We start from the raw sequence: 26,251 nt of genomic DNA, 5'->3' as shown, positions 1-26,251 counted from the left end.
ACTTCTGAGCTGGAGAAAGTCGAGACTTTTTGGTGTTGATCTTGAAGCACAAATGTTCCAAGAATTGGGTCACCTTTGTGGAAGCTTGCTGGCATTTTTCTATGGATGCTGCCCACACCAGCCAATCGTCCAGGTAAGCCATCACCTGGACGCCTTGTAAGCGTAGCTGTTGGACGATCGTCTCTGCGAGCTTCGTGAATATCCTTGGGGCTATGTTTAGCCCGAAAGGCATGGCTATGATGGCGTACCCGAAAGGCATGGCTCTGATGGCGTACTGTCTTCTTTGAAGCCTGAATCCTAGGTAGGAGGTCTGGTGATTCATTGGAATGTGCCAGTAGGCGTCCGCCATGTTTATCGAGACTGTGTATGCCTTTTAAGGCAGCAGAGCTCTTATGTGCTGAAGAGTCAGCATTTTGAACTTCTTGTTCACTATGAACTTGTTGAGAGGGGACAAGTCCAGAATGACTCTGAGTTTGTCGGAGTCCTTCTTGGGAACGGTCTTCCTTGGAACCTGGTGGACTTTACCCTCTTGATCACCTTCTTGTTCAAGAGTTCTTGGACGTATTCTTCCAGGATGGGGATAGAGTGTTGGAAGAATTGGTGGAAAGCTGGTTGTGGTGTTACCCAGCTCCACCCTAGTACGTTTTTGATGATGCTGTGAGCCCAAGGATCGAAGGTCCAACGATCCTGGAAGAGGCGGAGTCTTCCTCCCACCAGAAGCATCTCAATGCTTCTGGTTTCCCGAGGGTTTACCACCTCGGCCGCTTGCTTCCCTTCCTCCTCTCCCTCTGGAGGGACATCGAGAGGAGTCTCTGCCGGTGCCTCTACCTTTGGGACGAAAGGTAGTTGACTGCCTTTCGTAGGCTGGCGTGAAGGCTGGTGACTGAGCCACCACCGGCTGCGGTACCAACTGAAAGGTTTGTTGGGGCTGAGCCACCAACTGGGGAGCAGCGGGTGCCGGAAACTGGCGCTTAGCCTGACGCTGCTGAGGTCTGGGCTTGTTGGTCTTCTTCTTAGGTTGGGGGCCCTCATCCTGAGAAGATTTCCTCTTCTTCAACATGCCCCACTTATGGAGAAGGTTCCGGTTCTCCGTGGCGGCTCTGTCGACGATCTCTTTCACGAGGTCGTTGGGAAAGAGATCTTTCCCCCAGATGTTGGAGGAAATCAGCTTCCGGGGTTCGTGTTTGATGGTGGCATCTGCAAATACGAACTCTCTGCAGGCTCTCCGGGCCCTGATGAAGCTATAGAAGTCATTCGTCAGGGTGGCAAGGTGGGTCTTAGCCAAGACCATGTAGAATCCTGGGGTCCGTGTCCCCAGCCATAGTCTCCATTTGGACTTGAAGGGAAAGGGAGGCAGCCAACCTCTCTTTCGTGTCCTGCTCCCGACGCATAAAGTATTCGGAGAGCTTGGGGAGGTTCTCGTTGAACTGCTGTCCAGCGATGTCAGCCTCCAACTTTCCCACAGAGAAAGTTAACTGGATGTCTTTCCAGTTCTTGTTGTCGGGAGGGAGGGCGAGGGAGGGCGAGGGAGAGGGGGGTACATTCCTCCAATGTAGGGCAGGGTTTCCCTTCCTCCACCGCCTTCAGCGCTGCCAACAGGGATTTCTCTGCGAAGGGGAAGACCATGGTGGCAGGAGCAAGAAAAGACAGGTGTTTCTTGCTTAGGGCCGGCACCTTGGAGTTGGTGTAGCCCTTACTCTTCAGGCAGCCGGGCAGAAGAGATTGAGCCTTTGCGTGGTCGAAGACGATGACCTCCTTAGGCTCGGTTTCCTCCTTGGAAACTGGCTCGGACTTGAGACGGATGTAACAGTCCGGATAAGCCTTAAAGCTAGGCGAAAACTCCACCTCTTCAAGGGGAACGGCGCCTATCTTGCCATTGACGAAGATACGTCCGCTCGTGATCGGCATGTGTTCTGCATGCCTCCATGGGTTCGTCACCGAGCATGGGGGAAGATCCTTCACGGTGATCTTCCTCGGGGTATGCTTCGATAAACGTAGGATTTGCCTCTTGAAATCCTCGTCCCTCTGGTGAATCCTCTCATCCAGGATCGCCACCAAGGCTTGGAAGTTATCCACAGGGGTGTTCACTCTTGCAGGTGTAGGAGTGGAGGAGGTAGAGGGGACGGGTTCGAAACAGCAACGGAAGTAATAGAGGGGGCAGGGGCGCCTTCACCCTCGGAGTCAGGAGCCTCCCTAGGCTCCTCCTCTCAACCCTCGGCCATCAGGGTCCTCTCGGTGGTGTCCGACACTTCTGACATCCGTTCCACCTCGTCAAGATGGAAGTCTTGAAGTGCGAAGTGCGAAGTGCATCCGATACGTCCGGTTCGACCGTCAGTTGGACGCAGGGGATCTCCTGTTTTGGGATGACAGCATCCGCAGATGCTTTGGGGAAGAGCAGAGCTCTCATCTTCTCACTAGGGAGATAGGGCCCCGTGGCTTTCTTCTGGAAACCACACACCCATTTGCGTAGTTTCTCGAGAGCGATGTCCCTGGCCTCCGCAGACGGGGGGCCTCGAACGCCTCGTTGAGCAGGTCCTTGCAGACGGTGCAGACATGCGGGTCCCAATAACGGAGAGGTCCCTGGGAAACGGAACAGCTGGCGTGGGTTCGGCACGCCAGATGGCCATAAAAGTCCGGGCGCCGAACGCTGCAGAAGGCGCTCTCACACCGGATGTACTCCTCCTGTAAAGAAGAAAGGGGTACATGAGTATACAGAAGCCTATATCATTGACTTAAAGTAATCTTAGATTAGTCTTAAAGTAATTTCAATTACAATATAAGATTCCTTTCCAAGTGTAAGCTTAGGATAGGTAAGCTGGAAATGAAGCAGAAAAGACACATACTTGTGCATCCCGCCCAGCCAATTGCCGTGACCTCACACCATAACTAATTTTAGGGCCTTCTTGAGAACGCCCTAAGGAGGGGGAAAGGATGTCCGAAATGAATAATTAGCACAGCTTGTACTTCCTCCAGGGTATTAGTAATGGTGAGAGGGAGAGAGCTGAGTTCGTTCAGCTTAAAAGGAAAAGGGGAATAGATTATTCCCAATTCAGGTAGGACCCGGCAAGGGACTGCGCATGGATGCACAGAGTATGCTAGAAAGTATTTACTGCACAACTATACACCATAGTTTTCTGACTAGGGTATGTACTATACCATAGATGTATTGGCTATCGTATATAGCTATACAATAGACAATGCCGGCGCATTGCCGGCAAGGTAGAAGTGACAGTCCACTGATGTAATATGATTTAGGTGGTGCCAGCAGCACGCAGGCATGTCGGAAGCACACAAGGCGCCAGCGAATCTCCAGTTGAGGGGAACCCCTCCCAGCCATCAGTCTATGTGGCGGAGAAAGGGCGAAACCTCAGGATGATGGCAGATCGCCGGCATGTCAGCGGCTCCCGACAGTCGGCAGGCAACCGGCTTTAGGTACTCCGACCCTGACTTCAATCTATGAGACAGAGAGGATACCAGGTCTAAGCTGACGGCTGTTGCCGGCAGAGTAGTGTGACAGTGGACCGGCACTGACTGAGATAGAGAGAAAGTATAGGAGGAGGAGGGAAGGGCGGTAGCTCACTACCCTAAGCTCGTCTTCTTCCGGAAGGAGGGTTCAAATAGAAGGGAGAGAATGGCAAGCTTCCATTCAGCCGCAACAGAGCCGGTAGTTGGCTAGAGTTGCGGGTGGTGGCCCAAGGGAGGACCGAAGAACACTAAGATAGTGAGGTCTTCCGCCGGCAGACCGACCTGTCGTACGCTATCCCATAGTTCAACTATATGCGGGAAGCCTAGCAGTTCAGACTAACCAACGAAAGGACCGGGCCGACCCCACAACCCGCCGGCACTCGGTCGAGTTGTAGGTCGGTGGACAGAGGTGTGATGGCTAGGCCATCACCAAAGGACAGAGGGGGAGGGGAGAGGGTCCTGAGAAGGAGTGTAGGGGAAGGCGTGAGCCCTCGCCGACACTCCAGGGGGGTGTTCCGTTTCAGTACCGGCACTATCCTAGGTGTAGGAAGAATTCGTTCTCCAGCCTAGGGTAGGTTAGTACAGTGAAAGAGCAGCACGGCCGTGCCATCCTAAACTATAAAGTAACAGAATCCCAGGGCCGGCCTAACCTAGGCTAGGGGAACATATCCCATAGTCCGGGGAAGGCAGGTGTAGGACAAGTCGCTAGGCCACAGGGAGGAAGGGTCGTAACCCTACCAGGTGTGGTCTAGGGAAAAGGGCAGAGGCCCCTCCCTTTTGCCGACCAGCGGGAACCAAAAGGAGAGTTCATTCGCCTAATGGGGTAGCTGGGGGCAAACGACTGGTACTCTGAGGTTCTGTCCCAAACTCAAAGCTCATGAACTATGGCTATTGGTGGGGAAAGAAAATCCTAGCCTAACCTCACTTGAATACGATTCAAGGTAAGGAGGGCTAGGATGCAGCCTAGGCTACCTCAAAGTGAGGAGAGATTACCTTGGTACAAAGGTAACCGGGGAGGTGAGAAAGTATACAAAAGCCCTAAGCGTTAGGTTAGGGGCGAGGGAGTCGACTACCAAGATCATCGAAACCCCTTGTATACTTCCTAAAAGGAGGAAAAACATGTACAATCACTGAATATTATATGTATAAATGCTTAACATCTTCATTTCGTAAAGTAACACTAGGAACACTTATTATATCATGCATGAAAGTAAACTAAAACGCCTAGGCTATTGAGCCTAGGGGCTAGGCTAGCAATCTAGCACGTGAATTCGGCTACCTACACTCGCCGAAAACGAATACTATCGGCATAACATAACTAATTCCTAGCAATGAAGACTGAATAACTAATACTGATAATTAGTTATGAAACCGGGAAGATTGTTCTGGCTAACTAAATAAAGCATGCGATGCGAACAACAGCGTCAGCGTCAAGACGCCTCCGGTTAAGGCAACAGCTCCGCCACAAAACACGATATTTTAAAATAAAATGGCGTTACTTTACGGCCAGAGCTGATTCATACAATACAAGAATATGGTACTCAACTTTCCAGAAGAAGGCGAGGCTGAAGATTGCGACATGATGAAACTAATAGCGAATAACTGGGAAAAAACACCTGGTGAAATACGCTACGAGTGAAGGAATGAGGAAGGCGCGCAACGGTGACGTCAACCAGGATGGCGACCAACATGACGGCGGTTATGACGTCACCGAGTACCGTAACAGTAACGGAGGAGGAGAACTTAGTAACTGCTCCTCCCATAACTTGCCACACTTCCCCCTCGAAGCGTAAACGCTATGTGGGGTGCAGATAGCTATGTGGCGTGTCAAGCATACGTCCCCTGTTTTTATAAGATATCCTAAAGGGAAACCTTATGGGTACTCACGTCAGAAGTTAGAATTCTGTGAAACCTTTAGTTTAATTCTCTGGGAATATCTACTGTAGTCAAATATACCCTAAGGTAGCTACTGAAGGAACCTTCCATCAGGACGACATGGCCTGAGCCCAAAAATTTGACATATATGTAAAAATCAAATGGGACATACTGTACTTATAACTTCCATTTGTGTTTATTCATGACTTAATAAGAAGTGCAGAACTAACAAAAGATGGATTGTTGGGGAAACAGCTTCCGAGATTTGTGGTTAACATATTTAGGAGCCTTGGAGATTACAACAAAATCTGTTAGTGATTGGAATATCCTGTCTGTCTCATATTTCAGTGTGCATTACTCTAAATTAGCAGTGCTAAAAGTGATTTCATACAAAAAATTTTCTTCAAGTACTTTTTCCTGATACCAAAACTTGCCTGTTTTTGTTTCCTTGTATCCATACTGCTTTGTGGCTTATGGTGATAAGACAAAATGATTAAATATGTAACTATCAATGGACCACTTTGGTAATAAATTCAATAAAATCCACTTAGGTAATGCAAGACCATAACTGAAATTTCCATATTTTTGTTATATCATTATTAGCAAATACACAGTTCACATAACACCAAAAAAAATTAACATCCAAATTTTGTACAATACTACTAAATTAACAAACAACTTTGGTATTTCAGGAAAATAATCAGCCGAACAAGCATAAGATAAAAGATGAAACTTCGCACTTCACAAGAAATACCAGAATTAAAATTTTATACCTAAAAAAAAAAAGGAGGATAAAAATCTGTACTTTAGATTTCACTACACCTTGCAAAAACATTATTTCAGGTTGCTGAAGATGGTAAAAGATAAAATCAAAGACCCTGTGTTTTTATTTCCAAACAAAATCTATGTTCTTGAATGACCCTTATACGAAGCCAGTTTCTTAGCTATACTGATGAGCATATTTCAATTTGCCTCCAATTCATATTAGCTATACTGATGAGCATATTTCAATTTGCCTCCAATTCATATAAAGAGAATGAGAACTCATGCCCTCCTAAAAAGAAGTCTAAACATTGACTAAACTATCTAAGAAAAAGAGTACCTACCTTAATCTACCCTGATAATAAAGATATTTGTTTAAAAGAGAGGAGTAGGACTAAAAGTGTAAGAGTTTGGCAAGGAGAAAATTAATGCCTTACCTACCTTCATGGCTACAAATTATTTCAAAACACAAGGTTTACCTCATATTTCACCATTCCTCCCTTTGAGGTAGAGGTCAGTAATACGATAGAAAATAGATTCTTATGCCCCATAAGAGTTGTAAAGTTTTTTTATTTTGATAAACTGAATTGATTAGGGGAAGGGTTCCTAATTTATATTGTCAGAATTTTTAACATTCCTCCCAAAAACATTCCATCATTTCTCATCAAGACTTTAATAAGAAAGCCCTAAAAGTAATGTTCATGATGTTTAAAGTGCTGCTACTTCTCTTAATTACAGTAGAAATTGTTCTTTAGAGAGAATTTTTGCACAAACTCGGTGATGTACAGCTTTTCTGAACATTATGAAAGAGAAGCATAGTTTGATAAGATATTTGGCTTTGAATTCTGTGTTAACTGCCAGTGATATTCAAAATATTTTTGTTTTATTAAAATTTTGAAAGTATTTTATTCAACTAATATTAATTTTCGATATTGAAAATTTCAGTGATGGGTAATATAGTAAAATCAATTTTAACAATAGAATTTTTTATTTCTATACTCACCTAATGTTCATGTTACTTTTTCTCCAGAAATTCTGTTTATCAACATTTACCCTGAAATTTATAAAATATTTCTGCATTTTCTTTTCTTTCAAAAAGATACATCCCTCAGTAAAGCAATGAAACACGCTGGCAGTAAATGGTAAGTAGCATGCTAACAGCTTCCCATTCTACAGTTTTTCAGTTGAAAGTATTCCTTATTCCTATTCATGACTCTCACACTCTGATGGAGGTGGGATGCCAGTGAAGGAATGATAGAGGTCTACAAGATATTTAAAATGTATAGCATAATTAAAATTGTAGACTGTTGATCTAGATTTAATGGAAATCATCTTAAAATAGTTTGCAATAGAGGACTCTAGATTTTTTTTAACAATTGAAATTTTTAAACATAAATCTATAACCTGAGGTCCATAAAAATTTGACAGATCACAGTGCCAGAAGCCACTAGAGTCCAATAATCTTGATAAGAGAGTCAGGACTTTTTCTGATAATGTTTACCAATCACCAAACAGGTATGTTATTGAATTGTATCCAAATTTTTTTCCTAAAGAAACTTTTCTGCAAAAATGAAGATATGACTTTACTCCCAATATCTAGAACCTTAGTCTTCAATGCTTATAAAAGATTTGGATCCAAACTTGGCGATTTCCTTAGACCAACCATTTAACAAGATGACACTGCATTTTTGGACAGAGGAAGTGAAATTTCAATCACAAATACTAATTAGGGGTACTACTTCGCGGACTTACGCCTGTCGACTGGAACCTGCCATGATGAGTCCGTCCGTTGGGTGCCGCTGCTGCCAGAGGAGAGAGCGTTGAGATGTTATCACGACGCGACCAGAGAACTTACTGGAGATCGAGACCTGAGCAAGTATGCTCTCTGACCTGGGGATAGCCTCAGGGCGTGTTCCACTCCACCTGAGGTTACCCCTCATAGAAAACGGGACTAGGGTAAACTACACAAAACTCTGGTCGGTTGGGAGGAGATCCTAGATGCTCCTAAGAAAGTAGTTCGAGGTAAGTACTCTGTGTTGGAACAAATACTAATTAGGGGCACTACATGTAATGTCCATAGTTTGTCCAAAATATGATGAAGTCACTTGATGAACAAAGACATCAAGTTTCAGATAAAATATTTACAACCGTTTCTAATGGGGGGTGGTGTAAAAAAAATTGCAACAGACTCCTATTCTTGAAATAATTAAGCTATGAATGAAAGCAAAAAAGACAAAATCCTCTTATACTCCGTAAGTGCTTTAAATCTTTTATTTGGTATACTGGTATGTTAGCCTACCAGTTTTCATGAAGTATTAAAAGCTTGTTATTAATTACTAGAGTACCCAAGCAATAAAAAATGACATATTTCTGGGTTCAGCCTGTGTCGCTCCATGAAATGCTCCTTATAGCACCATTTCTAAGGTATAAATACTGCTAAAAATACCAGAGAAAAAAAGTTGCATGGAATGCCAGGAATATACCCAGCTCGCTCAACCTTATAGTATGTCGGTATAATAACTGGGGCGTGTTGAAACCACTACCAGAGGTCCCTTACCAATTAGTCTTCTCCTTCCTCAACATCCCCAGATACTACGAGGTGCCGTTCTCTACAGCTACTCCCCCCCACCACTACCACTACCCATGCTTTTCCCATCATTCCTCCTTAGCACCTGTGAAGGTTCAGATGTGTTTCTCATAGTTCTGTGTTTTTTGTGTGTTTTTGAAGGTGTCAAACGTTTTGGAGATCCCTGCTCCCAAGTTGAGTATTATATTTGTCTGTTTGGGATTTCTAGGTAGCGACACACGTTCATTTAATAACCTTGTTGGTTTTTCTCTCAGCCGCTTTGTTGACACTCCCTTACGGGTGTGTATGCGGCCATTTGGTGTCGCTTCCTCGTGATCTCTTTGTTTTGTCTGAATTTCAATTAGTTCCTCATAATAATTGTAGTCTCTTTTTTGTGTTTTGGACATCTAATTCAATGTTTTGGCATGATTTTGTCTTTAATTTAGGCTATTTGGACAGTGTTAGTTAGCCTACCTGGCCAAGCAGTGTGCGGCTTCGGTCGGTAACCTTTCATGCGAGAATTCATGGTTTTTGAGTTTTTACGGGGAATCAGAGCGTGTTTTGATTAATTTTAGTTCTGCCTGACCAGATCGGTATTTTACCTGATTTTGGAGGGCTAGTTTTTGTTTAGAATGGTATAGTTTCCTCTCCAAGTCAGCAACTACCCAATTTTGGAAGGCTTGGCTATTAATTCCTTTTACACAGTGTTCCTTTTCCCCTAATTTACTGTGTGTCGATTTAGCCTATTTAATTGAATTTCATTGTATTTTATTGTTTTTATTTGTGTTTCACGTCTGCCATTATATGTTGTTTTCGTTTGCGTGCTTCGCATCAGGTCTTTCCTTTGTGTTTCGGAGGGTAATACCACCCCCTCCGATCACAGTGGTCACCTGATTTCGAGCCAGTCTCCCCCCCTTGGTGTCCTCTCCCCCTTTACACCTTTCGCCACTCCCTACATAGGGGGATAGGCTTGGGTCACGTGCTTTTAGAGAACGGGAAGTCACCCGAGGTGGAGGCTGGCTCTTACGCTCCGTTCGTCGTCGCGGGTAGCGCTCTCTCCTTGTTTCGTCTTGCTTGGCCACCAGGCACGCAGGACTGAGTATGCGCCTCGCCTCGCGGTCCCCCCCCCCATCCCCTCTCTCGGGTTATCCATCCTTATTATCCTCCCGTTCCGGAGGGTCGGGATAATTTGAGAATCGTATCTACTAACGGTAGTTATGTTTCTTTGATCGGATTCAGATATCCTACTCTGTTCTGATACCTTACTTTATCCTATATTTGTTTACATATTTTATGGATGGTTGGTTCAAGAGAGAGAGGGGCTGCGACGGAGCTTATGGCGTATGTTAAGAGTTAATACATAGCATTTGATTTTTGCAACGGATTTACGCATGTCTTCCGGCGCTACATTAGTTACGTAGCATTGGGTTTTTCCACTGGATTTACGCATGTCTTCCGACGCCACATTGGTATCTATTTTCTTACTGTCATTAGGTTTAGTTCATTTAATTTCATGCATTCCGGAGCCTACGGTTTTCGATGGTTGTTTCTAGTCTGCTTGTCCCTTCTCGCTTACGTTCCCCACTCCTGTGGGTATCCCGTGTGCTGAGAAACTCAAAATAATTTTCTTTCTTTGGGTCTGGTGGACTGGTTCACGGTTAGTCCACTCATCGTTCTTGGGGCTCCGGATATTTGTTTATATTTTTTGACTACCTTTACATGACAGAGGGGTAACATGTTAATTGAATGCTATTATGTATTAATTCCTTTACATTAAGCACGCATAATTTTCTGCTGGGTGTCACGGCGGAATTTAATTTCTTTAATTATTTCTCCGGGGTTCCCGGCACAAGTTGATTTTATACTCATATACCAAATTATCTTACCTGGCTGTTTCCCTCCCCCTGTACCCACCTCAGTGGAATTCTTACTCGCCGCACCCTAACCTCGGGAAGTAGGCACGAGTTATACACTCGAGAGAGAAGGGAGACAACTGAGAGAGAGAGATAGCTCCCACGGTCTGTGAGTCGATGCAGGTAGCGCTCTCTCCTCGGTTAGTCATGGATGGCAACGAGCCGGACTGAGTATGAGCCTTGCTACGTACCGCGTATCCCCCTATTCCCGGAATTCCATCTTCGATATTCTTCCGCCCCGTGAGGGCCGTGATGACTTGAAATTGTATCCATGAGATAGTTACTATGTTTCTTTGATCGGATTCAGATAACTTTTTACCCTGTTCTGATCCCGTAGGTTGATCCCTTATATAACAGGATATTTACGGTATGGTTGTTCCGGCAAGAGGGTTACAGACGGAGCTTAGTAGTTCTTTAATTCATATTGTTAACGGGCCGGATTTACAACAGTAGGAATTCATACTTCCAACCAGGTATTCCGGCAACAGTATTGGTGTCCCTAATTCTGATTTCCTTGTACCTCCTTGTCCCAAGCCTTTCTTCATCAATACGTACATCCCACTCTGGTAGGGGTAAAGAAGGTTGAGAGAAGTTTCATAGAAGAATTTTTCTCTCTGAAGACGGCAGACTGGTCCAAGATTAATCCAGCTACCATTTCTACCCGTTTCAAACCATTGTAATGACAATACTTTGGATGACAGGAGATGGTGGAAGAAGGAAAACAGAATATTAGGGTACTATTGTAAAACACTTATTGTATAGTTAGTAAGAAAAAATGCAACTCCGCTGAGCTAAACACAGCGGATTTAACTTAACAATATATATCACCGGATTTTCCGGCAAAATCAAATATGATACTCATGTATCAAATTAACTTACAGGTGGTACGCTGTCAGGAGACAGCATGCACTGCTGTGCTGCAGCAGTTGTGTGGCCATGAGGTCTGCCGATCTCATGCCGGGTATCATGCTCAGTGGCCCCTAAGGTAAAACATATGAGGTAGGCCCTACCCAAAGCAGGCAAGCCTGCTAAGCTACCCAAACCACTCCCAACCAGACCATCATCAGCTTCTAAGCTACTGACGGACTCGGCAAGGGCTAACCCTCCACATCAAGGGTTGAGAGCAAGAAGCTCAAAGGGGTAGACATCGGAACTTGCTTTTGATCCGGTGGCCTTCTCGAGCCAGCTCATGGAGAGGTTGGGTAGTATAGTCCAGTCCCAGTTTGGACCAATTGCTGATCGCCTGCAGTCTATGGCCAATTTGGGCCACATACTGCAAAATCATGAAAATCTGATAGAAAATCCTTGCGATCTGGACTACCACAACAACGGTAGTTTGTGGTTCTGGACGCGTCAAAGCTCACGGCGTTGGTTAAGAACAACCCGTGGCAATTGGCTCTCCATGCCCCGTCCTCAGAGGGCATGTTGACAATAGCAGGATGTGGTCCCCGTCCGGTAGAAGATTTTGAATGATATCCGCCGGGTTTACAATTCCCCTTCCCTTGATATGAGCGCCTGTCAGAGGAAGAGCTAATAAGGGTAGACAAGGTTCCCAAGGAAACCGTTATCTAACCAAAAGAGCAAGCTCAGTCCGCTGGTCCGGACTTTAAATGAGTGGGAATGTGTCAATACCAAGTTAACACCTCATAAGGGTACCTACACTATGTTCGTGGTGGACGGGCAAACCCCAACACCATGTACCACCAAGATAGTAGACCTTACCTTACAGGGGGCTATGGAAGGCAAGCCCATGCCGCAACTAAAGGATACGGAACTAACTTCCCTGTTGTTCCCGGGAGACCAAGAATGCTGGATCGATGCACCAGCTACTTTCACGGCAGGGTCATTGAACTCGGACTGTGCCACCACACAGTTTAGTGAACGATTCTCCGGACTTCCAGACTCTGATTAAAATAGAATACGATGCAAGAGCCAGGCTGAGTAGATCTATCAATTCAGCCACGATGGCAGAGATGACTTCGTTAGTTTATGCGAGGAGCCACTTTTTAAAAAAAAAAAAAAAATCCTAACAAAGTCTTTGCCTCACACACTACAGTGTGATACATATTACTTTGCAGTGGTCCGACGCAATTGCCGGAAGCACGTCTTGACTGAGGCCTCCATTAGGCATGAGCCTAACAGATTAATTAAGGCCTCTATCTGGGGAGCGGACTTATTCCCGGAGGACGTGGTAAATAGCGCACTCAGAGAAGCAGCTAGAGTCAATCAAAACCTCAGAGTCCGGTGGGGTCTAATTCCTAAAAGAAAATTTGAGTCCACCGGACCGCAATCACGAGGCAGGAAAAGACCAAGGAAGTTTCAGTCCTTCCAAGGGCCACAGGCTCAAGATGTGGTACAGGAAATGCCAGTATCCCAGATGAGCCAGCCTTCTACCTCAAGAACCCGGCCACAACATCTATAAGTGTGGGTAAGCCAACCACCTCAACAACCGATAGCCACTACTCCGTTCATTGCGTCTCCGGCGTATAATCCTTCCTTCGAAACACAGGGAGTGTTTCACGGATATAATAGGCATGCGAGAGGTAGTAGAGCTAGGGGAGCCTTCCTGCATAGAGGCGGCGGAAGAGCTTCCGGGAGAGGTAGAGGATTTCGAGGGAGCCGTGGAAGCAGACTTCCTGCAAACCAGTGAGACTCTCCAGGTAGGAGGAAGGCTGTACCTCTTTCAGAGCCGTTGGACGTTCAGCAAATGGGCATACAGCATCATAACGAAAGGTCTGGGGTGGAGTTGGATGAAAAAGCCCCCCCACCAACCAGTTTTTATCAAATTCCAACGGCAAATTTAACACTTTACACCGAAGATCTCCTTCTGAAGAAAGCAATAAAAGGGGTAAAACGCTTAAAATTACAAGGACGATTGTTCAGAGTGCCAAAGAAAGACTCGGACAAACGAAGAGTAACTTAAATCTGTCCCATTTGAATACATATATTCAATGCGACTAGTTCCATAGCTGACCCTCTCACAGGTACGGACTTTATGTCCCCGTGGGGCCGTCACCACCTCTATAGATCTTAGACGTTTATCATCATGTTCCGATAGCATGGCATTTTCGTCCTTTCCTAGGATTCAAGCTAGACAAATGGGCTTATACCTTCAAAGTGATGCCGTTCGGACTCAACATAGGGCCCAAGATATTCACATAGTTGGAGGAGACAGTAGTCCAAGAGCTGAGGATTCAAGGAATACAGTTAGTGGCCTACCTAGACGATTGGCTTATCTGGGCCAACAGCCGAGAAATGCCACAGAGAAACCAAGGAAGAATCCTAGGCTTACTCCAGTTTGCCTCAGTAACAGACACATTACTGAGAGTCAAGCTGAAAGACATCAATCGAGTTTGGCGGTCCAAAGCAAACGGGAAATAGAGAAAAAATTTCTCGGATTCCACCAACACTAAGGACAAGACTTCAACCATGGACGAAGGTCAAAAACCTAGCAAACTCAGTACCTTTACGATTCCCACTGACAACATTGGTGGTCCATATAGATGCCTCCCTAAGCAGTTGGGGAGGCTATTCCCAATACGAAAAGGTCCAGGGGTTGTGGTCAGTGACATTCCGACAACTACACATTAATATCCTAGAAGCCATGGCAGTGTTCTTGACTCTAAAAAGACTTTCCCCATCACAGAAACAATATATCAGACTAATACTAGACAGCCAAGTAATAATCCACTGCATAAACAGGGGAGGTTCCAAATCAAGTCACATAAATCGGAGACCGGACAATTTGCCGTAGGACAATTGATTGTAAGACATTTTGCCGCCAGTACATTTCGCCGTAAGATGTATATGCTTTGTCGTGTATAGATTAAAAAAAAGAATGGAGAGAGAGAGAGAGAGAGAGAGAGAGAGAGAGAGAGAGAGAGAGAGAGAGAGAGAGAGAGAGAGAGTCGTTATAAATTTTGACACCCGTCGTTAAATGTTTAAATGAGGTCATTACAAATTCGGTAGTTTACCATATTTTTTTTTATCTTAAACCTTTTTATTATCTACTTTTATCAGTTGAAACTTAAACCCCTACGATACCGCACACTATCAAAAGTACCAGAGGTTGTGATAAGCTCGTAGATGATTCAAACTTCATTTACAGGCAAGAAAGAGAATATGGAGGCAAGGTTTATTGGAAGTGTGTTGAAAAAAACTGCAAAGCAAAAGTACATACAAGACGGAATATTGAAGAGATTTCAATTTGTAAAGCTGTAAGTGAGCATACCCATCCAGCGAACACAAGCAAACATAAAATGCAAAAAACAATTGCACAGATGAAAGAAAATGCACTGAAATCCCAGCTAGCTTCAAGATCATTGATTGGTGCTGCATGCGAGGAATTAGAAAATGCAGGACGCTCTCTTATGCCATCAACTTCAAATTTGTCGAGAAACATAAGAAGATGGTGACAAAAAGAAGAAAAGGCCTCTCCTATTCCAAGAACAATAATCGGTTATGTAATTCCCGAAGAATTTGCGTGTTTACAGAACGGAGAAAGATTTTTACTTTAGGATAGTGGAATGGAAGATGAAAACAGAATGTTGATCTTTGGCACGATTGCAGAGTTACACGATCTAGAAAGACATGCAAATTGGGCATGCAATGGAACATTTAAGGTTTGTCCTGAAATCTTCTATCAGTTATATATTCTACATGTCAACATAGGACATGCATGCATCCCACGAGTTTACGGTCTCCTTCCGAATAAGACTAAGGAATCTTACAATACGTTTTTTCAAAAGGTTAAAGACTTACTCGAGTCCCTAGAACCTGGAAATCTAATGATTTTGAACCAGCTAGTTTTTTAATTTTTTTTCTGACATTTTCCCTTCTGCAAATGAAACAGGCTGTTATTTTCATTTCTGTAAGAATGTTTACAGTAAAGTGACAGATATGGGGCTTAAGGTTAGATATCAAAGTGATTGTGCTTTTAACACAAAAGTAAAGTGCCTTATGGCACATGTATTCATACCGCCTTCAGACATCATTGGTGCATTTATAGAGCTGGGTGATGACGATGACTTACCACAAGAACTAGTTGCATATTTTGAAACTCATTACATTGGGGGAGAAAGAGGGAGGGGACCTCGTCGTCGTTGAGTTTCTCCAACTTTTCCTATCGAACTTTGGAATGTTTATCAAAGAACCCTGGATCAGCTGGCTAATACCAACAATAGAGTAGAAGGGTTCCATAATGCGCTTCAAGCATCTGTGACCAATACGCATCCAAATTTATGGAAACTCGTCAATGTATTGAAAAATGAAGAATATCTTTCTAAAAAGAGGATAATCGATGCAGAAAGAGGTGAAATAGCAGTCAAGAAACAATACAAAAATGTTTATAAGCGCATACTAAGTATTGTCAGAGGTTATGATCAAAATGCAAAACAACATTATTTACGAGCAATTGCTATGAACTTACGTGACTTTTAGCTTTGAATTTTTTTTTAGAAAACTTTTTAAATAAAGTGTGTGGTCTTCATTTTTTTATCCTTTTCTTATATATAATCATAATCAAATGAATACATGAAAATCAATGAAAAGTGATAAATATACTTGAAGATAACTGTATGAATATACAGTAGTTACATTAATCTCTAAAAGAAATAAGCTAAAAACTGAAATCACAAATTTTTAAGTAATTTGTATTTTTCCTAACATACTTACCTAGAGCTACCTTCTTAGGAGTTACTGGTTAACTCTACCTAACCGACCAGCTTTTTGTATAGTTTACCCCCCTCGGAGCCTTTGTAGGGTGACGGCCAGATCCCGTAGAAAACGGGAATATTCTGAACTGTGGCCGTCGTTCTAAAAACAATTTTGGCGGGAGAAGCTAACTTAAAAAACCCACCTAACCTATGCTAAAAGCCATATCCTTACCCAAGGGGGCTGCGCCCCCCCGGACCCCCCCTTACACAACAGTTTCCTTACCTAAGAGTACGACGGGAGAAGCTAACTTAAAAAACCCACCTAACCTATGCTAAAAGTCATGTCCTTACCCAAGGGGGCTGCGCCCCCCGGACCCCCCCTTACACAACATATTTAAGGTCCGTAGACCATTTCCTAACGTTTTTATTCTATACAAGATAACAGTCGGAGCGATAATAAACAAATTAGGACGCTTGGCCGTAGCGCTACAAACTACCCCCCCTCTTCCCGTTTTCTACGGGGTCAACCTCTGGCAGTTAGGTACGTGCCCTGAGGCGACCCGGGGTCGGGCAGCGTGCTAGTGAAGTCCTTGCGGCAAAATATCCATACGGCGAAAAGTCTTACAATCAATTGTACTACGGCAAATTTGTTTACGGCGAATTGTCCTAGCTCCACATAAATTAAGTGATGATAGCTATCTTTTCAATTGTAACAAGGAACCATTGGCACCTGTCAGCTGTTCACCTGGCGGGAGTAAGAAATGTGGTCGAGGATGAATTATCAAGGACACCTCCGCAGGAGTTGGAATGGTCCTTGGACAAAAAGTCATTCAATTGGACCTGCCAAAAAGTTCCGGGTCTCCAAGTAGATCTATTTGCCAGGGAATCCAACCACAAGCTACAATGTCATGTAGCCCCCAACCTGGACCCTCTGGCCTATGTCACAAACGACATGTCCATAGATTGGAACAACTGACGGAGGATTTACCTGACTCCACCTATAAACATGCTAATGACAAGTCCTGGACATGCTCAGGACTTTCAAAGGTCGGATTGCCCTAGTAGCCCTCAATTGGCCCAAGCAACTGGTTTCCTCTCTTGATGGAACTAGGATTCCGACCTCGGCGGATTCCCGAACCAAAGTTAGCACGGATGGTACTAACTCACAGTGTGTCAGCTTCCTCACAAATTCAGAGTGACTTAATTCTATGGACTATATGAAATTTGCAGCACAAAGAGATGCTGAGATTGACCCTCTTAACACATTGTTCCTAGTGTCAGATATATGAGAATCTACCCTTCGGCAATATGATTCTGCTGTAAGGAAGTTAGCCAAATTTCTGGAAGACTCGGAGGTTCGGACAAAGACTACGAATCTGGCAGTTACCTTTTTCAGAACTTTGTTTGAAGGAGGCCTAGCCAATCATACTATTACTATAACTAAATCTGCTTTAAAGAAAATATTTCAGCTCGGGTTCAATATTAATCTTACAGATTCGTATTTTTCGTCTATTCCGAGAGCCTGTACAAGACTAAAACCAGTAACTCGCCCTCACACAGTTTCCTGGGTTGTAAATGATGTCCTTGATCTACCTTCTGACACTGATAATGACTCATGCACTTATATAGCGCTTCTTAGGAAGACATTTTTAATACGTTTAGCCTGAACAGTATCTGAACTCTCAGCATTTTCTAGAGAACCAAATCATATTGATTTTCTTTCTTCTGGTGGAATTTTATTCTCTCCAGATAGAAAATTCTTAGAAAAGAATGAGGATCCACAGAATAGATGGTCCCCGTGGAAGATTGTCCCACTTCCACAGGATCTATCTCTGTGCCCAGTTAACACTGGCAGACTATTTGAATAGAACTTCTTAAAAGTCTTCAGGCCCTTTGTTTATTAGAGAGGATGGAGGAACCATTTCCCTGAAAGGAATCAGACAATAGATTCTTTATTTTATCAAACGAACCTAGCCAGAATCTGTTCCACATGCCCATGATAACCGAGCAGTAGCAACATCAGTCAATTATTTTCGTCACATGAATTTTGCAGAATTAAAAAGATAAAGTGGTTCCTCCAGATATAACAGAACCATTATAACAGGGTCCTATCTTCATATATATTTTTCCCTCTTAGTGTCTTGTCTCCTAATAAGAAGCAGGGCGACACCTGCCTTGCCTATTCCCCCTACCTTCACCTTGACCTTCATTTGGGTTGTAATTAAGAGATTGATATATTAAGGATTATTAGTAAAACACTCTTAATCAAATTATTCTATTTTTAATTCAGTCCCTTAACTTTTTGTGTATTTCCAAGCTTATGGGACCAATTCTCTGTTACTATTTCACGGAGCGACACAGGTTAAGCCCAGAAAAGGGATTTTGACGAGGGAAAAATCTATTTCTGGGCGAGGGACCTGTGTCGCCCAGTGAACCCACCCCGCTTTTTCCTCACCCTAGGCTGGCCCAAGCTTGGGGTGCTAGTAGGAATGATGAGAGAAGCATGGGTACTAGTAGTAGTGGGAGGGGGGGGCAGTAGCTGTAGAGAACGGCACCTCGTAGTAACGGGGGATGTTGAGGAAGGAGACGACAAATTGGTAAGGGACCTCTGGTAGTGGTTTTAATACGCCCCAATTATTATATTGACACCCTATATGGGTGAGCGAGCTGGGTATATTCCTGGCATTCCATGCAACTTTCTTCTCTAGTATTTTTAGCAGTATTTATACCTTACAAATGGTGCTATAAGGAGCATTTCACTGGGCGACACAGGTCCCTCGCCCAGAAATAGATTTTTCCTTCATCAAAATGTTATTTTGATTATAAAATAAATTTTTGAATATACTTACCCGGTGATTATATAGCTGCAACTCTGTTGCTCGACAGACAACTCTACGGAAAAACTCGCCAGCGATCGCTACACAGGTTGCGGGTGTGCCCAACAGCGCCATCTGTCGACCAGATACCCAGCTCTCTATGTAAACAAAGACTCAATTTTCTCCTCGTCCCACTGCGTCTCTATTGGGGAGGAAGGGAGGGTCATTTAATTTATAATCACCGGGTAAGTATATTCAAAAATTTATTTTATAATCAAAATAACATTTTTCAATATTTAACTTAGCCGGTGATTATATAGCTGATTCACACCCAGGATGGTGGGTAGAGACCAGTAATGTATGTTTACACTTTTATGAGCTAAGAGTTTTTTTATTTCATTTTAGAAGTTATCCAAATAACAAAAACAAAATAAATAGGTACCTGGTAAGGAAGTCGACTTGAACAATTACTCTGCCTTTTAAGTACGTCTTCCTTACGGAGCCTCGCGATCCTCTTAGGATGCTGATCGACCCCTAGGATCTGAAGTATCAAGGGTTGCAACCCATACAACAGGACCTCATCAAACCCCTAATCTAGGCGCTCTCAAGAAATGACTTTGACCACCCGCCAAATCAACCAGGATGCGAAAGGCTTCTTAGCCTTCCGGACAACCCATAAAAAAACAACATTTCAAGAGACAGATTAAAAGGATAAGGAATTAGGGAATTGTAGTGGTTGAGCCCTCACCCACTACTGCACTCGCTGCTACGAATGGTCCCAGTGTGTAGCAGTTCTCGTAAAGAGACTGGACATCTTTCAAGTAAAATGACGCGAACACTGACTTGCTTCTCCAATAGGTTGCGTCCATTATACTTTGCAGAGATATATTTTGCTTAAAGGCCACGGAAGTTGTTACAGCTCTAACTTCGTGCGTCTTCACCTTAAGCAAAGTTCGGTCTTCCTCACTCAGATGTGAATGAGCTTCTCGTATTAACAATCTGATAAAGTCTGACCAAGCATTCTTTGACATAGGCAAGGATGGTTTCTTAACTGAACACCATAAAGCTTCAGATTGGCCTTGTAAAGGTTTAGTACGCTTTAAATAGAACTTAAGAGCTCTAACAGGGCACAAGACTCTTTCTAGTTCATTGCCTACGATCTCCGATAAGCTGGGGATATCGAAAGATTTAGGCCAAGGCCGAGAAGGCAGCTCATTTTTGGCTAGAAAACCAAGTTGTAGCGAACAAGTGGCTTTTTCTGACGAAAATCCGATGTTCTTGCTGAAGGCATGAATCTCACTGACTCTTTTAGCCGAGGCTAAGCATACCAGGAAAAGAGTCTTAAGAGTGAGATCTTTCAGGGAGGCTGATTGTAACGGGTCCAACCTGTCTGACATGAAGAATCTTAGTACCACGTCTAAATTCCATCCAGGGGTAGCCAAATGACACTCCTTGGTGGTCTCAAAAGACTTAAGGAGGTCTTGCAGATCTTTATGTTTGAAAAGATCTAAGCCTCTATGCCGGAAGACCGATGCCAACATGCTTCTGTAGCCCTTGATAGTGGGAGCTGAAAGGGATCGTCCTTTTCTCAGGTATAAGAGAAAAACAGCTATTTGAGCTACAGAGGTACTGGTCGAGGATACAGAAACTGACTTGCACCAGTCTCGGAAGACTTCCCACTTCGATTGGTAGACTCTAATGGAAGACGCTCTCCTTGCTCTAGCAATCGCACTGGTTGCTTCCTTCGAAAAGCCTCTAGCTCTCGAGAGTCTTTCGATAGTCTGAAGGCAGTCAGACGAAGAGCGTGGAGGCTTTGGAGTACCTTCTTTACGTGTGGCTGACGTAGAAGGTCTACCCTTAGAGGAAGACTACTGGGAACGTCTACTAACCATCAAAGTATCTCTGTGAACCATTCTCTCGCGGGCCAGAGGGAAGCAACTAACGTCAACCTTGTCCCTTCGTGAGAGGCGAACTTCTGCAGTACCTTGTTGACAATCTTGAACGGTGGGAATGCGTAGAGATCCAGATGTGACCAATCTAGGAGGAAAGCATCTATATGTATTGCTGCTGGGTCCGGGACTGGAGAGCAATAGATTGGAAGCCTCTTGGTCAGCGAGGTTGCAAAGAGATCTATGGATGGTTTTACCCCAAGTGGCCCAAAGTCTCTTGCACACATCCTTGTGGAGGGTCCATTCGGTTGGAATTACTTGCCCTTTCCGACTGAGACAATCTGCTATGACGTTCAAGTCGCCTTGGATGAACCTCGTTACTAGGGAGATGTCTTGACCTTTTGACCAGATGAGCAGGTCCCTGCGATCTCGTACAACGTCAGTGAGTGGGTACCTCCTTGTTTGGAGATGTACGCCAAGGCCGTGGTGATGTCCGAGTTAACTTCCACCACTTTGCCTCGAAGGAGAGACTTGAAGCTTTTCAAGGCCAGATGTACTGCCAACAGCTCCTTGCAGTTGATATGCATGCTCCTCTGACTCGAGTTCCACAGTCCTGAGCATTCCCGACCGTCTAGTGTCGCGCCCCAGCCCACGTCCGATGCGTCCGAGAAGAGAACGTGGTTGGGAGTCTGAACAGCCAGGGGAAGACCCTCTCTTAGGTTGATATTGTCCTTCCACCAAGTCAGACAAGACTTTATCTTTTCGGAAACCGGGATCGAGACCGCTTCTAGCGTCTTGTCCTTTTTCCAGTGAAAAGCTAGATGGTATTGAAGAGGACGGAGGTGTAGTCTTCCTAGTGACACAAAATGTTCCACGGATGACAGCGTCCCTACCAGACTCATCCACAGCCTGACTGAGCAGCGTTCCTTCTTCAGCATCTTCTGGATGGAAAGCAGGGCTTGATCTATTCTGGGGGCTGATCGTCTTGTTGTTCAGCAACGTCCTCATCAGAGGGTTCCTCATCCGAAAACTGATGAGGAAACGGCAACGGAGTGGGCAACGTCTGGCTCGCTGAGTCCGGTCGCACTGGTGCATGCGTGACGGAGCCGGACACAACATCATGGAACTGCTGCACAGTCTGTGAACTGTCAACAACCATGGGTGCGCGAGGAAGCACAGCGTCAACCCGAGACTGTCTAGACCGTCTGGGTTGTGCAGTCAACACCCTACCGGGTTGCTGAGGTTGACGCACTGCGTCAAAACAAGTCACCTCTGCTGGTTGTTGAACGTCCTGAACGTCAACAACCACCTCCGAGCGTCGCTTAACGTCAACGTGCGGCTGGCAACCCACACTGGGTCGCATCGGTGGAGGAACCACCTCAACTGGCAGACGCGAGTAGGTTACCTCAGCGTCAACAGGGCGCACAACCGACCGGTTGGAAGGTTGTTGGCCAGAAGGTTCGGTAGCAACCTTCTCCGCATTAAAGTCCTCTATCAAGGACGCAAGCTTGGACTGCATGTCTTGCAGCAAAGCCCATTTAGGGTCTACGGGAGCAGGTGCGGCAACAGACGGGGTTAGCGACTGAGGAGGTACCGCTTACCATCCCTGAAAGCCTTGTTATGCATGACATAATTGTACAGCAAAACTTCAAAGGCTCGAAAACAGCTGTGAGGTTGACCTGTAAAAAACTTGGAGCGTCTCCTGGCCAGGCGCCAGGGAGAGTCTACGAGAATTGAGAAGTCTATCTGGGCAGAGGCATGAACTCCCAAGCCGAGAACTTCTCTCGTGTCATATCAGACTCTCGCTCTATAAACCAGTTTAAAAGAAGGGAAAGCAAAGGCTGTATCCCCCAAACTCCTCCTGGTGAAAAACCAGTCGCCTAGCCAACGTAAAGCTCTCTAGGAGAGCGAGAGAGCACTAGCTTAAAAACAACGGCTTCGAAGTTGCTAGGCCTAGTGTAAGCTCTGACGTTTAGGCGAACGAGGAGCAGCAGTTACAAAAAGATCCGGACAAAGATCCTTAAAAAAATCATCATGATTTAATTAAAGTCCATAGGGGGCTAAGCAGCTTTAGGCTCCTCTCCATCTGACAGAGTCCTCAAGGGAATATCAGTAGGAGGGGGAACAGCAACTTCCTCATCTACAGGAACCTTGTCCGATAAAAGCTGAGTCTCAAGCAAGGGAGAGACCTACCGTGGTGGCAATACTTTACAAGCAGAGTCCACACTCACTGGTGCATTAGTAGCGGACCAGAACGCAACGTCATGTAACTGCTTGACAGTCTGTGAACTGTCAACAACTGAACTGTCAACCACAACAGGTACGTGAGGACGCACAGCGTCCACTCGAGACTGCTTTGACTGCCTAGACTGAGCAGTCAAAACAACTCTAGAATGCGGAGGTTGACGCAAAACGTCAAAACAAGTCAACTCCGATTGTTAGTGAACGTCTTGAACGTCAACAGGAGCATCAGCAAGTGGCCTAACGTCCAAATGCGGCTGAAAAACCACACGAGACCGCATCGAGTGTGGTTCTCAACAACCTGACTGACGTGACTAAGCTACGCCAACGTCAACAGTAAGCACAAAGGAACGTTAGGTTGGCTGAAAGCCAGGATATCGATGAGATAAACGGCTAGACTCAACGGACTAATCGGCAGAATAGTCTTCCATAAGGGAGGCAAGCATATACTGCATGTCTTGCCATACAACCCATTAAGGATCAACGGAAATGGTTGTGGTAAGAGACGAGGGTAACGTCTGTGACCGCAACACTTTGCCCACAAAAAAAGACTCTCGGAGTCTGTGTTACGCTTTTGTTAGGCGGCGAGCAGTTATCCGATGACTGCATAGGGTCAGAGCTGTCCTAATGGTTGTAATCAGGACGCTGGACCTGTCCTGAAAGGACTGACTTTCGCTTAAGGGCTTCGAAACCTTGTAACAGGTTTCTTATGCGAAAAGCCTTCGGATGACGAGGAGAAACAACGTCTCTCTCGTCTTATGGTAGGGGAGATCTTGGTAAGATACACCCGATACCATAGAGGGAAAACGTCTGTTCGTTGATCAAGGCCTCTCGAACCCATAAGTCGTTTGACATTACTTCTCCCCTGGGCTTGGGAGCATGCAAGAGGTCCCGGACTAGGTGAACGACAGGCACGAACAGACGAACCCTCGGACGCAACACTGTAACACTTTGCGCATATCACTTTATCACTTCGATTTTCTGTTTTGCACTTATTTCACTGAAATCGAAACTTTTACTGATTTCTACCTGAAACACGCAATTCTACCCTTCATTAAAAGGTAGTAATTGCGAAATCAGTCGTATAATGCAAGCTCATTAATACCAGCAAAAAACAGAAAACATATTTTAAGATAAAAAAAATCAGTGGCTGGGAAAGAGACTAAACACTAGTTCATATAACTACGTTTTCAATCTCTCACCGCACATAGCCTGGGGACGAGAATAAAAAACTAAAAACGTTTTATCCTTCCTCCCCGTACAGCGACTAGGGACGAGAGTAACTCGAGAACAACGTTACCCGCTTGAACGGAACGTTTTCTCTCCTCTCTCTCCCTCCGTCTCTATCTCTCTCTCTCTCTCTCTCTTGATTTCGCACCTAAGAGAAGAGCCCAATTATATTTCGTCAAAAAAACATGTTATTTGACTAAAGGAAAAAATTGAAAGGTTTTTCAAATAAAAAGTTCCTTTAAAATAGAATTTAAAACATTTAAGCTAAGAAAGAATGAACAAAACGTCAGAATCGATTTACTCTTACTGCAAAGTGAAACCGTGATACACTCTCTCTCTATCGTAACGATAGAGCGCATGTTGAACGTCCTGAACGTCAACAACTGCGTAGCATAAATAAACTAAACGTTAGTTCATCTTTGAAAACAGTACGAAGACTATCAAAGAAATTCTTTCATAAAATATTACATTTAAAAAGTTTTAAATCCTTAGCTCTTTAAAAGCTAATTACGATATAAAGGGCTCAACGTCGATTAACTTCGGTTTCCAAGTTAGGACCGCCTACTCTCAGGAAAGGTCGCATATAAACAAAACATTAAAATTTATTTTTATATGTTTATAATAAATGGAAAGTTAATCGAAGAGGCCTAATAAAGGCGGAGAGATATAAAATATATAGAGGAAAATCTATAACGTGATAAGATAATTACTAAAAGCCTAAACACACTTCCGTCTAAGGGAAGGGTCGGCCATTTAAAAGTGAAAGAAAGTCCATACTCTCTTAGTCACCATAATTAAATCTATCCAAAACGAGTTCAAGATTTAAGATGAAGATAAAACACCTGCATAGCGAAAGGTCAAAACTAGAATATAGTACTTCACCAAATAGATGTGAAAAACTCCAGTTTAGCAACAGCGAGTAAAGTACGTCTTGTCGACACCTCGACAGAGAGAAAATTGAGTCTTTGTTTACATTGAGAGCTGGGTATCTGGTCGACAGATGGCGCTGTTGGGCACACCCGCAACCTGTGTAGCGATCGCTGGCGAGTTTTTCCGTAGAGTTGTCTGTCGAGCAACAGAGTTGCAGCTATATAATCACCGGCTAAGTTAAATATTGAAAAATCCCTTTTTTATAGTATTGCTCACACACTGACACACACAAATTCAACCCTTCCCACTCCCTCCCCCTTACTAACAACTCGATGGTTTGAAAATTTGTGGAAGTGTGTGGTTTCCATGAGTACATTTCAGGTTACCTCCTCTCACCAGGGTATAACTACTACTATCTCTCCTGCCACTGAGCATCACAGAAAAGAAATATATTTATATATAGAGCCAGAAATGTTGCTCTTTATTATATAAGAGAGGATTACTTGGACGTGTAAATTGTAACCTAGAGTTTAGTGTGAATGAGAACCTAATATATTAGGACCCTCTTAAATTTAGTCAATAGTTCTTTAGTTGAGATGTATCTATATTCTTAAACAAAAGCATCACTATCACATACTATATTGATGTACCATTTAGGACAAAACTGAATAAAAACCCCTGTATCAAGATCTAGGGTTTTAAAAACTACTTTCCATGGTCAAACTAAATGATAAAAGACAATTTTGGCAAAGTCTTCCTTTACCCCACAGAAATTAACATTACTCAAATTACAACAAACAACCTATTCCTATCCACTAGAAAAATTTACCCTCTATCATTCTTCCATTTTTTTTTTTTGCCGCTACCCACCCATTTGTTCAACTATCTTAATGTATCTTCTTCAAGTTCCAAAACTTCATTTGAAAACAAATACACTGTACAGGTAATTCAAACCAACCTCACAAAATAC

The 26,251-nt window shown here is 44.1% G+C and overlaps 1 protein-coding gene across 3 annotated transcripts in view; it reads right to left on the bottom strand.

Moving 5' to 3' along the window:
- LOC137645675 (coiled-coil domain-containing protein 22 homolog) overlaps window positions 1-26,251 on the bottom strand; it is a 159,547-nt gene that overhangs the window by 53,281 nt on the left and 80,015 nt on the right. The gene's annotated exons all lie outside the window — the stretch shown is intronic.

Source organism: Palaemon carinicauda, chromosome 8 (assembly GCF_036898095.1).
Source record: "Palaemon carinicauda isolate YSFRI2023 chromosome 8, ASM3689809v2, whole genome shotgun sequence".
NCBI classification, from domain to species: Eukaryota; Metazoa; Arthropoda; class Malacostraca; order Decapoda; family Palaemonidae; genus Palaemon; species Palaemon carinicauda.
The sequence above is the reverse complement of the archived record's forward strand: the minus strand, read 5'-3'. Positions and strand labels throughout refer to the sequence as shown.